The following is a 17,175-nucleotide window of genomic DNA, read 5'->3' as shown; positions in this document are numbered from 1 at the left end:
TGGCATTCCTAAATGGCATTTTAGTCAGTGTGCGGTGGAGTACATCCAATGGAGGCAGCTGCTATGGGGCCCATGGAGTGGCGCAGATAAATGGCTCTGCCTAATTATAATTACACTTAATACCTTGGCTCCCAGCCAGGCCCTCCCTTTCTGCTCCCTGCTAACCCTGTACACAGTCCCATCCTTACCCAGCCCATCAGTGGCAAAGAGTGACTCCATAGCAGCCCGAGACCCTACAGCGCTTTATTTCTCTCCTCCCTGCTGGGCGCTGGCCAATCTGCATTAGAAGTGCTAGCAAAGCTTGCTGCTGAGCAGGGAAACCTTAGTGAGCTACATTACATAATAACAGCAGCATCAGGGAGAGTGTAATAAAACAATTTATTTTTAACCCTAACTGTTTAATTTGATTATTTATAGTAATTTTAATTTTTGCTGTCAACATTGGGGTCAGTATGGGAGGGGACAGGGGAGACTAGTGAAATGAGCTAGGTATGAGGAATGGGAACCCAATTCAGATTCTTGCTATGGGGCCCAATGATTGCACTGTGCCCCTTAAATATAAATAAGCTGTACACTGTGCCTCCCGAATACAAATAGGCCCTTCCTGTGGTCAAGAATAAGAATGTCCCATGCTGTGCCCCCTTGATAAATAATGGGCCACTCTATGGCACTAAAAAAAACAATTCTGCATGATATGACCTCTGATTTAACTGTGGCTTCTACTCTATACCCTCTATTTAAATTGGGCTCTACACATTGATAAAATTATGGCTTCAATGTTGCATGAACAAAATTCCCTTGTTACCCCAAAAAGTAATGCCTTCCATCAGCCCGTGTTGTGTGACAGAGTGGACCTGGTCCTGAAGCTGGGAAGATGTTTGGCCTTCAGGAAGCAGAATCTGCTGCCCTCAGCTAAGGCTTCACACCACTTCCTAGTATGTATATGGTGTATTTACAGTATGTGTGTTGCATATATATGGTGTATGTATATGTAAACATGTGTAGTGACACCGCGTGTCCACCTTTGAGTAGGGAACCTGTTAAAAATTTGAATCCCACCCCTGGAGAGATGCCACAAATAAAACATCTTAGTCTGTCAGCACTTGGATGAGGTGATCCCATAGGCTTGTATTATAGGGAGAAAGCAGAACAAGAATTAATTTGTACTAGTTTTGAGCTAGTGAAAGCATCATAATTTTGGATTTAGGGAATACATTTCCAGCATGAATTACTGGAAAAGACAATCGAGCCAAGTTTAAGACTACAAGCAGTTTGCAAAATGCAGATCAGAGGGTCTGAAAATGAAGAAGAATTCCAGCCTAAAACTCAGTGAATCTTTTCTTTTAATCCAAGTTGACCACAAACATATGGAAAATGTTGTTTTTCTTGTCAAAGGTGCTCATAGCCGTTAAGTTTCATATCCTTCCTTTAAGTCATGTTTATGACTTTGCTTCAGATTCCTTATTTTCCATGACCGTTCCACATTTCTAGTTTTTTTTCTGCACTGAAAAGTAATGAAAAACAGTAAAACCCTAAGTGTAAAAGTATTTGTCTCACATTAATGCATTTACAGTTTGAATATCCTTTTTTACTGATAAAGATGACTTACTGTACATCCTACAGACATTTGTATCCAGAATAATGGAATTTATATCACATTTTTATTTTATAACTTCATCATATATTTTCGAATCGAGGATACGAATTTCAGGATAAATTAGATTCTCCGCAAAGCCGAATTTCTTTGTGCTTCGTGGTAGCAAATCGATTTAACCTGAAATAGTGCAATAAAAAACAAACATACTAATCTGCTCTATGTGCTTGCCACGGGTCGGCTACTGCCATCTTGCCTGAACATCTCGTCCAAAATCCTGTCCGCAGTGACGTATGACGCTGTGCATGCTGAGGACATCATCTCGGGACATTTCTCGGCAGCTCTTTAAGCAAGATGGCGGTGGCTTACACATTGTGAGCAAATGGAGCACGTAAGTATGATTTTTTTTATTTTACACCGTGTTATGTATATCAGATGCCGCAATCATGTATTAACGTGGCATGTGAAGGGTACAATGACGAGGGAACGGCACAATTGCTGCTCCCTGTCATTGCATCCACTACTTACAAAGAAATGCGTTTTATGAAGCAGCCAAATCAAATTTTCAAATACTTTGCTCATATCTAATCACAGTGATAGAAAACAATATATTAAAGATCTCAGGGTGAGGCCACATTCAGTAACACAGATCGGTTGCCATGGGAAACAACAATGGCAAGATTTTTTGTAAGAAAAAAATCTTTCTGTCCCACAAAAGCCTGAGGTCAATTGTGTAGTTTTAAGAGAGAAACAGCTGTTTTCTGGCAAAATCATGAGACCATTTAACAATCCTTTTAAAAATCCTGGCATTTGCTATTTTCAGATTGATCAGTCTTGTCAGTTCCACCCCAATGGGATTCATCAGGTTAAATTGCAGCCTAATTAATACAAATTAATGCTTAGATCTTCTGTGAGGTGAAAGATATGCACAACACTGCAGTATTGGGTTGAACTTTCAACTACATATTTAGTCAAATAAAATGTACCCAAAGTACTTTGATGAATGTGTTTTATGAATTTTTGAGCCAAATGCAGAAATAGATCTAAAAATGGACTGTATTAGGGATTATTCACACGTCTGTGTTTTGTGGAAAAACAAATCTTGATTGCTTTGCACCTGAATTTTGCATAACTGAGTTCAGGACAAGCGTCAGTGTTTTTTCACCACAGTTAATCTATTTTCTGCATCTTTGACGACTCTTTTTCTTGCAAAGGTTGCATTGATTTTGTTTATGCCATAGATAATTGAAAATGGACAACACAAAGATGACATCTGAGTGTTGTCCATTTTTTTTTCACTGATCAATTAAATAGATCTGTCTGTAAAATGGATTAAAGTAGTGCTACTGTGCAAAATACATAGAGTGGTATACAAAAGTTTGGGCACCCCTGGTCACAATTACTGTTACTGTGAATATTGAAAATTAAATGATCTCTAAAAGGCAAAAAGTTAAAGATGGCTCATTCTCTCTGTATTTTAAGCAAAAACTATTTTTTATTTTCACCTTTTTACATTTTCAAAATAATAAAAAAGGAAACGGGGTCTGAAGAAAAACTTTGGCCACCCTGCATGGTTATTACCTAGTAGCACCCCACACACTTTTTGTAGCCAGCCATGAGTCTTTCAATTCTTGTTTGAGGGATTTTCATCAATTCCTGTGCCATCTGCCATGCACTGCTCTTTTGAGGTCCAACCACAGATTTTCAACTATGTTCAGATCAGGGAGCTGTGAGAGTAAAACCTGCAGCTTGCGCCTTTTGAGGTAGTTTCCGTTTGCCATTTCCTCCGTTTGAAATTTACTTAAGAAATGCCAGTTAAGTCAATGGAGGTCAAGAGAAGGCCTGGAAGAGTAAGAAAGAGTAAGAAAGGCAAATCAGAACCCCTGCTTGACTGCAAAAGACTTTGAGGAATATTTGTAAAAAATCTGGAGCTGTAGTATATTGTTCTACTGTTTAGCGACAACTGCACAAATATGGCCTTCTTGGAAGAACCATCAAAGAAAACCTCTCCTGCGTGCTCACCACAAAATTCAATGTTAGAAGATTGGAAAAGAACATCTCAACAAGCCTGATGCATTTTGGAAACAAGTCATGTGGACTGATGAGATTAATGTATAACTCTAGGGCTACAATTAGCAATGTTATGTTTGGAGAAAGAGTACACAGAATTTCATGAAAAGAACACCTATCCAAACATTAAGCATTGGGGTGGATCAATCATACTTTGGGGTTGTGTAGTAGCAAATGGAATGGGCAACATTTCATGGGTAAATGTAAAAATTGATTCAATGAAATTCCAACAAATTCTGGAAGCAAACATACCACCAACTGTAAAAAAAAGCTGAAGTTGAAAAGAGAATGACTTCTACAAATGGATAATGATACTAAACGTACTTCAAAATCCTCAATAGACTACCTCAATCGGCGCAACCTGAAGGTTTTACCATGGCCCTCAGTCAGTCCCCTGATCATTGAAAATCTGTGGATTGACCTAAAAAGCGCAGTACATGCAAGATGTCTCAGAAATATCATAGGAAGAATTTTGCAAGGAAGAATGGATGATATCCCTCAAGCAAGAATATGATAGGGGTGCTACAAGGTACTAACCATGTAGGATGCCCAAAGTTTTGCTCCATGCCCTTTTCCTTTTTTTTTTTTTTGTAAAAGCTGAAAAAAAAAAAAAAAAGTTTTTGCTTAAAATACAAAAGGAATGTCTCATCTTTAACTTGATACCTTATGGAGATTAATTAATCTTCAATTTGCTTAACTCTTCCCCTGAGAAAGCTGAAAAGTATGTCGGGATGGAGGCACACTGGTCTATATCTGATATCCTTGTAGGGTTATACTTAGTTTGCTTACATGTTTTTTATGTGCAATTGCTTTTGGTCCTTCATATATGCTGCTAGCAGTAGGCACTTTACCTAATTTTTGCACCAATTGGCTGTACAATAGATTTGATTGTTATAACAGATGTTGTAAGCCCTAGTGATACATATATTACGATCAGACCACTGTTACCTCCATTTTATATGTGCTGCCGTTGTAATATTTTAGCCATTTAATATTACATGTTCAAGTAATAAAGATATTGTTACCCAGTACCTGTTTTTCTTTTTGTGGGGGTTATATAATTGGTTTGGTGTGCCTGTTTGAGCTTGGCCTGACATCACTCCATCCACAGTAATTGTAGGGTGGTTTGAATAATTTTGGGGAGGGTGTTCACAGTAACAGTAGTTTCGACCAGGGGTGCCCAGACTTTTGCATACCACTCTATAGGTATAAATCACTGAAATGTGAATAAGGAAAAAAAACACAATGCAACAGCACTCTGCAAACAGAAAAAAGTACAATAATGCCATAGTTATAGAAAACATTATTGTGCTAATGCTACGCTTTTTTTTGTAATGTACCAAGTATGGATATTTCTGAAATCCTGGCCAATTCTGCTTTCAATACAGTCTGGATTGGGTGTATACTGTCCTCATACACGTTAGCACGGTGTTCAATCTGACATGTAGTTAAACCCCATGTCTTCTTAAGAGAAAGGCTGTGCAGCTTTAATCTCCTCTTTTATTGCTAGTAGACTGTGACTGGAAAGGTGAAACTACAGAATAAAACTGTAGTATTTCAGAACATAGATATCTATAGTATATGGCATAAGATACAGAATAATCTGCTATACATACAGTACATGAGGTAATGCAATGACAATGCTATCAAATGCAACAACATAATAAACTGCAGTATAATGACACATAGTGCCCTTACCGACTATGCTTAAAAACAGGCCGAATAACAGATCATGGGGCAGAAATACCAGTGAGAGAGTGTGGCTCATGGGACATAAGATGGTTACTGCTTCTAAACAATAAGAACAAGACTACAAAGAACCAGGAACTACCCACAATGCCCTGGGACTCCCACAATGCATAGGAACACTGGCTAGACGAAATACACTAAACTCACCAGTAGCTGGTGCTGTAACCATACAATATAATGCAGATGAAATACAAAACAGGTAATTGCAATGACTAAACTGATAAACACAGAGAACTAATTGGATTTGCATCTGAGGACAGAACACTCCCCGCTTGACGTCAGCTGGCGTCACTACTGTATTGTATTCGTTTGATGCAAACAGCAGAACAAGTTCCCCTACTGGCCTGAGAAACAATTTGGTCTCATCCTGTCTCCGTATTTTCAATTCTACCTTGTGTATAATTTTGTCTTTACTCGGGAATGTCTTAGTAACGAGACCTAACGGCCACTCGTTTCTTCATGACTGGCAGTCTTTCATTAGTACTACATCGCCAGGCTGGAGGTTCGGTTTGCTGGCTTGCCACTTTCTCCTCGGTTGCAGACTGGGCAACACAGATACCTGAGGATGTATCTCAACATCAGCTTGTGGGTTTACTAGTTCGTTCATGGCAGTTTCTGTTGTGTTGGGCATCAATCTATACAAAAAGGTAGGGCCGGTAAACCAAATTGTGTCCTTGGGATGGTTAGCAGCAACGGATCTAGTTGCTTGGTCTGCAGGGTTGAGATGCGTAGGTACATATTTCCATTGTTTAGGAGATGTAGACATTCTGACCCTTAGCACTCTGTTGTTGATGTAAACATAGAAGCGTCTAGCTTCATTACAGATATACCCTAGTACTATCTTGCTATTGGTATAAAACTCAGTCTTTTAATCTCCAGGTCCATTTCTGTACAGATGAGTTCGGCTAACTCCACCACTAACAACGCTGCACATAGTTCCAGATGTGGTATTGTGTGTTCATGGAGTGGCTGTAGTTTCGCTCTGCTCATAATGAACCTTACATGGCATTGTCCGCTGGTATCTAACGTCTTCAAATAAGCTACAGCCGCAATTACTTTGACTGAAGCATCGCAGAAAACGATGTGTCTCAACCTTGGTAGTTGGTACAGAAACATATGGACAAGCTATGTGAAGATCAGATAAGGCTGTAAAATAATTTTTCCAGGCCAATCACGTGGCTCTTTCCTTCATGGGAAGGGGAGTGTCCCAGTTCGACACTTCTCTGGTAAAGTCTCTTAACATATCTTTCCCTTCGATTATTATAGGAGCTGCAAATCCCAGTGGGTCATATAAACTGCTTATGGCCGACAGTACTCCTCTGCAAATAAAGGGTTTTTCTTCTCTGTTAACCTGGAAGGTGAAGGTATTAGCTTTTATGTCCCAGAGTAGGCCAAGGCTCCGTTGCATCGGAGGTGAGTCAAAGCCTAGGTCTAAATCCTTTAAGTCATCTAAATAGTCCTGAGAAGGAAAGGTTTCCATAAATTTCTGGCTGTTAGAAGTGATCTTGTGTAACCTCAAGTTAGATAGAGAGAGCATCTCCTGGGTTCTTTTAAGAAAACTGATTGCAGTCTCATCTGAGGGCATTGATTTCAGACAGTCATCTACATAGAAATCTTTCTCTACAAAGAGTCTGACATCCGCTCCCTACTTCTCTTTGACTTTATGAGCCGCATGTCGCAATCCATAGATGGCAACTGCAGGAGAAGGACTATTACCGAAGATGTATACCTTCATACGATACTGTCACGGTCATATTGGTGTTTGACCGTGACGCGGTTGCTGTGCAGACTCGTTGCTTGTGGCAATATGTGGATTGTACGTGCACTTCAACTTTAAGTTGTGTCTCCCTGGTGTGTGTGGGGTTAATTCAATGGCTGGAGCAATGTGGTGAGTTGGGTGTGGTCTCAGGTCTCTTTATATACTGAGATCAGCTTGGTTTGTCTGCCTTGCATGTGAGATGCTTGCTCTGTGCATGGATGAGATCTGAGGGCCATCCAAGTTTGACATTGATGTTCTTTGCAATGTCCTCTACGATGTCATACTGTGTTTCCTCCTTGTCTTCCTTCCCCTCCTGGTGTGTTTATGGTGTGGGTTTGAATTGGAGTTTTGTGATACGTCTGGGTGTTTGTTTCATGTTGGTGTGTACGGGCCTGCATGGACGTTTGACGTTTTCCCCTTTTGTGTGTGTTACCTCCGAAAGGGGGCTGGTTTCCCAGAGGGGTGAACTATAAGCCTGTATGCAGCGCTGCCTGGAGCTTCCGTGCTTCCGGTGTTCGCATGGAGGTTCGGGTAGATGTTAGTGCTGACATTCCATCTCTGAGGCAGGTAGGTGTTGGTTGTTGCTAGTGTTCTGTTGTTACACTGTGTAATTACCTGCCGTGCAGTTGCTGCATTCAGTCTTTCTTCCTGTCAGCTAAGGCGCTTATGGAGATGCCTTTCATCCGTGGTGATGGATGAACAGGAGGTCTCTGCCCTGTCACAATGTTGAGGGTGATGCAGGGATTTCTAGGCTTCTAGGTTCGTGGGTATGAGCTGCCTTACCATTGAAGGCGGCTCATACAGCCAGGAGACTAGGGCTATTTGAGGGAAGCTTTAGGACGTGACCAGCTCCCTTTTCCCTGCCTATGGCCTAGCATTTTGGTGACATTGTATGGAGGGGGGTTTTCCCCACTCCCCATCATGACAGATACTCTGTAACATCTTTAGAGGGATCGTTGTCCTTGTACCATAGGAATCTCAAGAAATTTCTATATTCCCTTTTAAATAGGAAGCAATGGAACATCTGTTGGATATCAGCCATGAATGCAACGGAGTCTCTGCGAAAACGGAGAAGCACTCCCATGAGCTTGTTATGATCCGGGCCTGACAGCAAAACGTTGTTCAATGATATGCCTTGGCACTTGAGTCAAACATTACCCTGATCTGACCTGGCTTCTTCTGGTGATACACCCAAAACATGGGCAGGTACCAGCGCTCTTCCGAGTCTCGAAGTATGGGCGCTAGCTCTGCATGACCGTTCTGGAACATCTTTTCCATGAAGGTAAATAAGTGATCTCTTATTTCAGGTTTACATCGTAGGCTGTGCTAAAGAGACAATTTGAAAACTTGTTCTCTATTGTTGGGTAAGCGTTGTCTTTGAGGCTTAAAGAGTAGAGGTGCAACCCAGCTTTTTGTTTCGTCCTGCACCATTCCCTGCTCCATTATATCTAGGAACAGTCTATCTTCAAATGACATTGCCATACGATTGTCCTCTTTAGTCTTGCGGAAGACAATGGATCCCAGGTGGTCTTGATTGCCATCCCAGATGAAGACATTGTAGGCAGGACCTGCAAGGGCACCTGATGATGAAGTGCTTTGAGGCAGTTCCTTAATGAAGAAGCGATTTTCGCATGGTTGGAGAAGAGATGGGCGTCCATTCTCAAGTGTACTTGTAAGTATGCTGTTCACAGTTGTCGGTTTGTGTACACCTCCCAAACAGACCTCTCCTACAATGACCCATCCTAGGTCAAGTCTCTGGGCGTTTGGATCTGCTGTATAACCTTGTGGACTTGTAGGATATCCCTCCCGAGGAGTAAGACTATCTGAGCTTCAGGATCAAGGTTCGGGATCAGTTGTCTTATATGCTTCAGGTGAGGCTGATGTGATGCTACTTCTGGCGTGGGTATCTCAGACCTGTTGTCAGGAATTTGGTTACATTCCAGTAAAGTTAATAAACGCAGACGCACTTGACCATCGCTGGACTCAACTATGTAGCCACTTGCACTCCGCTATCTCCACAGTACCAGCACAAGTTTTTAGAGAGTAGGGGACACCGGGTCCTCTGATGTCAAAGCTATCAAAGAAGGCAGACTTCGCTAACAACTTGTTACTTTGATTGTCTAGAATTGCATATACTTTGAGGGTTTTGCCTCGGTCGTCTGCTGGGTAAACTCTCACTAGGGAGATTTTAGAGCAGGATCTGCCTCCTATGAGGTCTCTGCAAACCTCTGTACATTTAGAAGTAAGTGCCAAAGTGTCAGTATTTGTGTCCTTCAGCTCCCCGCTATGCTCTTGGGTATTGGGCAAAGCCCATGATGGTGGACCAGGGTATAGAGCTGTGTTATGATCTGTGCTGTCACATTCGGCACACTTTGCATTAACCTCACAGTCCCTGGCGAAGTGCGAAGTTGAAGAGCAGCATTTAAAACAGATGTTGTTCTCCTTGAGGAAGGTCTTGCGGTCTTCCAATGACTTTTCCCTGAAGGTTCTGCACTTAAGTAGGAAATGTGGCTTCCTTTGTAAGGGACACTGTCTGCTCGGGTTTGTCTTCTCCTTGATGGGAGCTAAACTCTTTTATGGACTGAACCTGTGGAAGAAACGGTAATTTTGTGGACTTCCACTGTTACCTTTTGAGGTTTACTGACTGAGGTGGTGGCAGATGACATAACTAAATCAAAGCTAGGATCGTTTTTGCTTGTTTAGAGATAAAATCTACAAACACATTAAATGGAGGAAATGGTACATTGTAAGTCTGTTTATGCTGAGAACCATACATAACCCACTTCTCTTGCAGGTTGTATGGGAGTTTCTGAACTATGGGATTCACACCTCTCGCAGTGTCAAGGAATGTCAATCCCACCAGATCTCCTTCTGCCTTTGCTTCACTCAGTTCCATTAATAAGTCACTTAACTCCCTTAGCCTTGAATAGCCTTTGTTTGCTATTTTAGGAAAGGCCTCAATTCTCTTGAATAAGGCACTTTCTATTACCTCTGCTGAGCCATAAACCTCATCAAGTCTATCCCAGACCCTTTTTAGACCAACGTCTGGATAATTTACATTGATGTCTCTGATTCTTTTAGCGTGTTCGGCGGACTCACTTCCCAGCCACTTTACCAGGAGATCCAATTCCTTACTACATGACAGACCTATGTCTCTGGTGGCATTTTGGAAGGAAGCTCACCAAGCTCTATAGTTCTCAGCGTGATCGCTCACGTCGAACAAGGAACCTGGCAAAGTCCATTGTGGCTTGATTGGCGCTGGAACTGGCTGGTATTGTGTTGTCAGAGTGAATGTGTGGTGCACGGCCATACCTGTTGGAGGTCTCTGGTTTAATCCGGTCTGTGTAATACCGTTCTGAAGCGAAGGGCATCTCTCTTAGCAGGGGCTGATTTCTGATTCTCTGTTCTGGAGAGAAGTTGTTGTAGCCGGTTTCACTCTGATGTGTATTCTCTAGTGTGCTGCAAGGAGACTGATAGTAGACTTTCTCATGATCCGAATAAACATGTTTGCTTTGCTTGTTAACAAACTGCTTTGTATTAAGCTGTGGATCTGGGTCGTCGTCTGACTTGGAAAGTTAGACGTATTGTAAGGTAGACTGTTCTGGATCTTGGTATTCAAGTTCTGGCTGGACAATGCTGTGATGACTCTTGGTTTCTAGATGTTCCGTGGCTTCTAAAAATTCTGCTTCTGCTATGGCAGCTGCAGTCTCTTTATCAGCGGCGAGTTTTACTAGAGTTGCTTCAAGTTGCGCTTTCTCCAGCTTTATCTGTATTTCTTATTCTGTGAAGCTGGATTTTGCCTTTGCAGCTTCTGCTTTTGTGCGGGCAATGGCGGCAGCTTCTCTGATTTGATGTCCTGTTAGAGCAACTTATCTGAGACCTTGTCTTGATTGAAGATGCTCGACTATTAGACATGTTGTGACTGTTAGGAGACTGCTCCAATATCCATAAGTAGGCTCTGCGTGGATAATGGCAGGCTCCGTATAGTCTGATATTCGGTGCTGATGTTAGGAGACTGCTGCGATATCCATATGCAGCCTCTGCGTGGATAATGGCGGGCTCTGTATAGTCTGATCTTCTGAGCTTGTTCTCAGCAGTCATTTCACTGAGCTTGTTCTCAGCAGTCGTTTCACTATACTGTCCTCATACACTGCTTCTAAACAAGAAGAACAAGACCACAAAGAACCAGAAACTAACCACAATGCATAGGAACACAGGCTAGACAAAATACACTAAACTTACCAGTATGTACATAAAAGATTCGGACCGCGCGTATCATAAATATAAGGTATAAAACAGGTTATTTTCTCTTCCTCCCTTCAAAGAAGTACCAAGGTCTGCAGATCTCCTACTGATGGATATCCTGCAACTTACAAAGAAAAACAATAGGGTAGATCCGTATGGTTGTACTGCCCTGTGATGCACAGATTGTACTTACACGGCACTCCACCAGTCACAAGCGTATCACAGATTTCCTCTGCAAACTAGTTGGTTCTCGGCAGTGAAGATGCACACTCACACGCTGGTACACAGGGCTCAACCACGGACTTGATTACAGCATACACCTGGTGAGTCTGCTGGGATTCCCAACTTCTTTTGGTTCAAAATTTTCTGTATATACAAGTTGCTCCCACCATAGTGAAGCTCCGATAACTATTTTAAAAGGTTTATTAGTACATACTTACAAACATGCACTTTAAAATCGCATTAAAATCACAGCATCTTTCTCCTTGCCCGACCCAGGTTTCGCTCCTTGAGCTTCGTCAGGGGCACACATCATCTCTCCCTCCCCCTTCTCTTTTATTTGGTAGGTTAGCGTTAATCAAGCACCTGGTATGTTGCTCAAGACGCCTCCTCTGTTTTTCTATCATTTAACCCTACACTTGTATCCATAAATTCTCAATGGGAAAAAACCGCAGTGCTCTAGGTCCTAATTCACATAGGGATAGTTGTTTCACCAACTTCTATAGTTATTTTAGAACAGCTTGGAGGTCAAAATCTACATTCAAGCCCCCCGGTTGTAGCGTACTCAATTCATATATCCACCTACTTTCTTGTTTATTAATTTTATCAAAAAAACTGCCTCCCCTCCAATGGTTTCGTACCAGTTCTACCCCCATAAATTTTAATCCCTCTGTATTCTTTTGGTGGTATTTTTTATAGTGCGCTGAGACACCATGACTTTCGAGCCCCTTCTTGATGTTCCTTATATGCTCCTGTACCCGGACCTTGAGGGGTCTGATGGTACGTCCTACGTACTGGAGGCCACATGGGCACTCCAGTACATATACGACCCCTTTGCTGTGGCATGTTATCTCTCCCACTACTTCCAGTTGCTTTCCTTTCACCACACTATTTACTGTGGTACTGCTTTGTAATCTCTCTGTTCTTTTTCTATTTTTGCAGGCAATACAGTATCCACACCAGTTAAAATAGTTTTTTCCTTTTTTTACCTGTCTCCTTAGGTCGAATGGCACTATGTACTAATTTATTCTGTAAATTAGGTGCTCTTTTATAGAAAACCAGTGGTTGTGCGGGGATTGCAGGTCCAAGTACTGGATCATTTTTCAGAATGGGCCAGTTTTTTTTTTTATTGCGTTTTTTAGTTCCCGAGAACATTGTGTGAACTGGGTTATAAAAGAGAAACGGAAATCTATTATTTTCTTCTCTATTTTGGGGTTATTTGGGGTCTCCTCTCTTTGTTTTATTGTATCTATTATACATTTTTCCAATTTTTCACTCTCATATCCTTTTTCTAAAAAGCGTTCTTTTATTTTTTTGCTTTGTTCTTTAAACATAGCTGTGTCAGTGCAGTTGCGGTGGATTCTCTGGACCTGTCCCTTGGGTATATTTTGGAGCCAAGGGGCATAATGGCAGCTGGTTAGATCTATGTACCTGTTGACATCAGTGGGCTTAAAATAGGTCTTGGTTTTAATGTGTCCATCTTCTATATATATAGTTAGGTCCATAAAATCCACCGAAACCGCACTAACAGTGCTAGTGAAGCTAAGGTTCCATTCATTATTTTCTAGACCCCCAATAAACGTCTCTAGCTGATTTTTTTTCTCCTTCCAATATCACCAGGCAATCGTCTATATACCTTTTCCAGATTTTTAGTGTCCCACTTTTTTTGCATTTATTCACCTTAGGGTTAATATAATATTTTTCCCACATGGTCGTAAAAATATTTGCAAAACTGAGGGTGAATTTCGCCCTCATCGCGGTTCCGACCTTCTGAAGATAAAACTGGCCCTTAAACCAAAAATAATTATAATCTAGGCAGAATTCTACACAGCATACAATGAAGTCTGCTTGTATTTTTGTCATATCGGGGTCATCATACAGGGTGTTTTTTATAGCTTGTAGTCCTTTATTTTTTGGTATAATTGTATACAGGGAGGATACGTCGATGGTGGCCAGCCACGTATTCTCCTTGACCACCTGTAGTTCTTTTATCATTTTCACCACACAACCACTGTCCTTCAAAAATGACGGGGCTAGGGGTACATACTTCTGTAAAAAACTATCTATGTACTCCGTAATTTTGCTGGTCAGGGAATTAATCCCTGATACTATGGGTTTACCTGGGGGGTTGATTAGGCTTTTGTAAATATTCGGTAGTACATAGATAATTGGGGTCGTAGGCTCTTTTATATTCAGATATTCTGTTTCCTTTTTATTGAATATACCTTTATCACTTCCATATTTGATTAATTCTTGTAATTTAAACCCTATATTCTGAAGGGGGTCTTTTTTCAACATAGCATAGGTTTTTGTATCTTTCAGCTGTCTCAATACCTCTGCTTCATAATTCCTCAACATTCATCACTACTATCCCTCCCCCTTTATCAGTGGGCTTTATTATTATATTCTGATTATCTTGTAACATTTTAAGTGCATCTCTTTCTTTTTTAGTCAGGTTACCTCCTTTATTTTTTGGTTTTATTTTTTCCAAATCGTTCAGAATATTTCTCTTGAAAGCATCTAAGCACTCATTATTTTTGTTTTTTGGATAAAATTTAGATTTTTCCTTTAAATCTGTATGTATGTATTCTTTCCTCTGCTCCGCATTATTGGGGTTAGTAGTTGATTCTTTCCCTAAGAAAAATGTGGCTATGTTTAGTTTTTTAATATATTTATGTATATCAACAAAAGTATCAAACTTATTAAGGTTTTTAGATGGCGCAAATTTTCGCCCCTTTCTCAGCACCGCCTTTTCAGTTTCTGACAAGGTGTGCCTGCTGAGGTTGAATATCCCATCATTCACGCCTTGCTTTTTTTGTTTGCAGATTTTGTGTTTTTTTCCCCCCTCTTTTTCCTCTACAAATCTTCTTTTTTGCGGTGTATTGGTATTTTGTGTGGTTTTGTCGTACCTTTCCTGGGGTTTCTGTGGTTTTTCCTGCTCTTCCCTCTGTATGCCTTTGATTGCCTGGTGTGGAAAATTCTGTTCATCTAACATTTCCCCTTCCTGCGTTTTATCATGTGGTTCTTCTCTATTTTTTGTCTGTTGCACTATGCTCCCCTGTTTCTTTAGTGTGTCTTCTCTTACAAATCTATATGGGTTTTCATTTCTATATGGTCGCCCATATTGCTGGTATGGTCTCCTAGCACCCAACCACTGATAGTAATTACTTCCCCTTCCATCTCCATTATAATTGCTATTATAGCGCTGCGTACCCCATGTGTTCGTCAGTGGATCCCCATTACTTTCATTTTTCCATATTTCGTCCCGTTCCTCCCACCGATGTCTGGAATAGCTGTATGGTCTAACAGTCACACTATTGTTCTTTTCCTCGGTCTCTTTATGATCTCCCTGTTCTGTTTTATTTACCTTTCTATTTATTTCTGGCCTAAATCTCCACTTGTAAATTTTTTTCATCTCATATTCTTCACACGTTTTTCGATATTTTTTTCTCTTTTATTTCTTTATCTATCCCTATGATGCTGGTTTGGCATTTTTCACTTAACTTGATTTACTCTTTTTCTTTTTTAAAGGGTTTTAATTTTTCTTGTAATTTTTCTATGTTCTGACTTATGTTCTTTAGTTTGTTTCTGCGTATTTTTATAATGAACTCCATAACTTTTAGACCACAATGATTCATTAATTTTTCCTATTCATCCATATCATTAGTATCCTCTGTATTTAAGGGAAGCTGCCATCGCAGACCCTTTGGGATCTTACCCTCTGCTAGAAATCTCTCCAGGGATAAGACTTCCCAGGTGGTCCTAATTTCTTTACATAGGTCTTTTTCTAGCTCTAAAAACATATCCCTCATAAGTTTCTCTTCTTTCATTTTTTCGTTAACAGAAAAGATATTTTCAACATCACAAACCATATTTGCTCTAAAATCGAAAATGTTCATGATTGCTGGACTCGGCGATAGTCCCACTAAAGGTACAGTAAAAGTATATACTTAATCACCAGTCCGCAAAAAAATTGCTGCAGGTCCGAAGAGTGTTGTGGGGTCGATCACACTTTCAAAGAATGTACATAAAAGATTCGGACCGCGCGTATCATAAATAGAAGGTATAAAACAGGTTATTTTCTCTTCCTCCCTTCAAAAAAGTACCAAGGTCTGCAGATCTCCTACTGATGGATATCCTGCAACTTACAAAGAAAAACAATAGGGTAGATCCGTATGGTTGTACTGCCCTGTGATGCACAGATTGTACTTACACTGAACTCCACCAGTCACAAGCGTATCACAGATTTCCTCTGCAAACTAGTTGGACTACTTTTATAGGACTACAAGCTATAAAAGACACCCTGTATGATGAGCCTGATATGACAAAAATACAAGCAGACTTCATTGTACGCTGTGTAGAATTCTGCCTAGATTATAATTATTTTTGGTTTAAGGGCCAGTTTTATCTTCAGAAGGTCGGAACCGCGATGGGGGCGAAATTCGCCCTCAGTTTTGCAAATATTTTTATGACCATGTGGGAAAAATATTATATTGACCCTAAGGTGAATAAATGCGAAAAAAGTGGGACACTAAAAATCTGGAAATGGTATATAGACGATTGCCTGGTGATATGGGAAGGAGAAAAAAAAATCAGCTAGAGACGTTTATTGGGGGTCTAGAAAATAATGAATGGAACCTTAGCTTCACTAGCACTGTTAGTGCGGTTTCGGTGGATTTTATGGACCTAACTTATATATATATAGAAGATGGACACATTAAAACCAAGACCTATTTTAAGCCCACTGATGTCAACGGGTACATAGATCTAACCAGCTGCCATTATGCCCCTTGGCTCCAAAATATACCCAAGGGACAGGTCCAGAGAATCCACCGCAACTGCACTGACACATCTATGTTTAAAAAACAAAGCAAAAAAATAAAAGAACGCTTTTTAGAAAAAGGATATGAGAGTGAAAAATTGGAAAAATGTATAATAGATACAATAAAACAAAGAGAGGAGACCCCAAATAACCCCAAAATAGAGAAGAAACTAATAGATTTTCGTTTCTCTTTTATAACCCAGTTCACACAATGTTCTGGGGAACTAAAAAACGCAATAAAAAAAAAAAAACTGGCCCATTCTGAAAAATGATCCAGTACTTGGACCTGCAATCCCCGCACAACCACTGGTTATCTATAAAAGAGCACCTAATTTACAGAATAAATTAGTACATAGTGCCATTCGACCTGAGGAGACAGGTAAAAAAAGGAAAAACAATTTTAACTGGTGTGGATTCTGTATTGCCTGCAAAAATAGAAAAAGAACAGAGATTACAAAGCAGTACCACAGTAAATAGTGTGGTCAAAGGAAAGCAACTGGAAGTAGTGAGAGAGATATCATGCCACAGCAAAGGGGTCGTATATGTACTGGAGTGCCCATGTGGCCTCCAGTACGTAGGACGTACCATCAGACCCCTCAAGGTCCGGGTACAGGAGCAAATAAGGAACATCAAGAAGGGGCTCGAAAGTCATGGTGCCTCAGCGCACTATAAAAAATACCACCAAAAGAATCCAGAGGGATTAAAATTTATGGGGGT

This window comes from Bufo bufo, chromosome 3 (assembly GCF_905171765.1).
Source record: "Bufo bufo chromosome 3, aBufBuf1.1, whole genome shotgun sequence".
NCBI classification, from domain to species: Eukaryota; Metazoa; Chordata; class Amphibia; order Anura; family Bufonidae; genus Bufo; species Bufo bufo.
The sequence above is the reverse complement of the archived record's forward strand: the minus strand, read 5'-3'. Positions refer to the sequence as shown.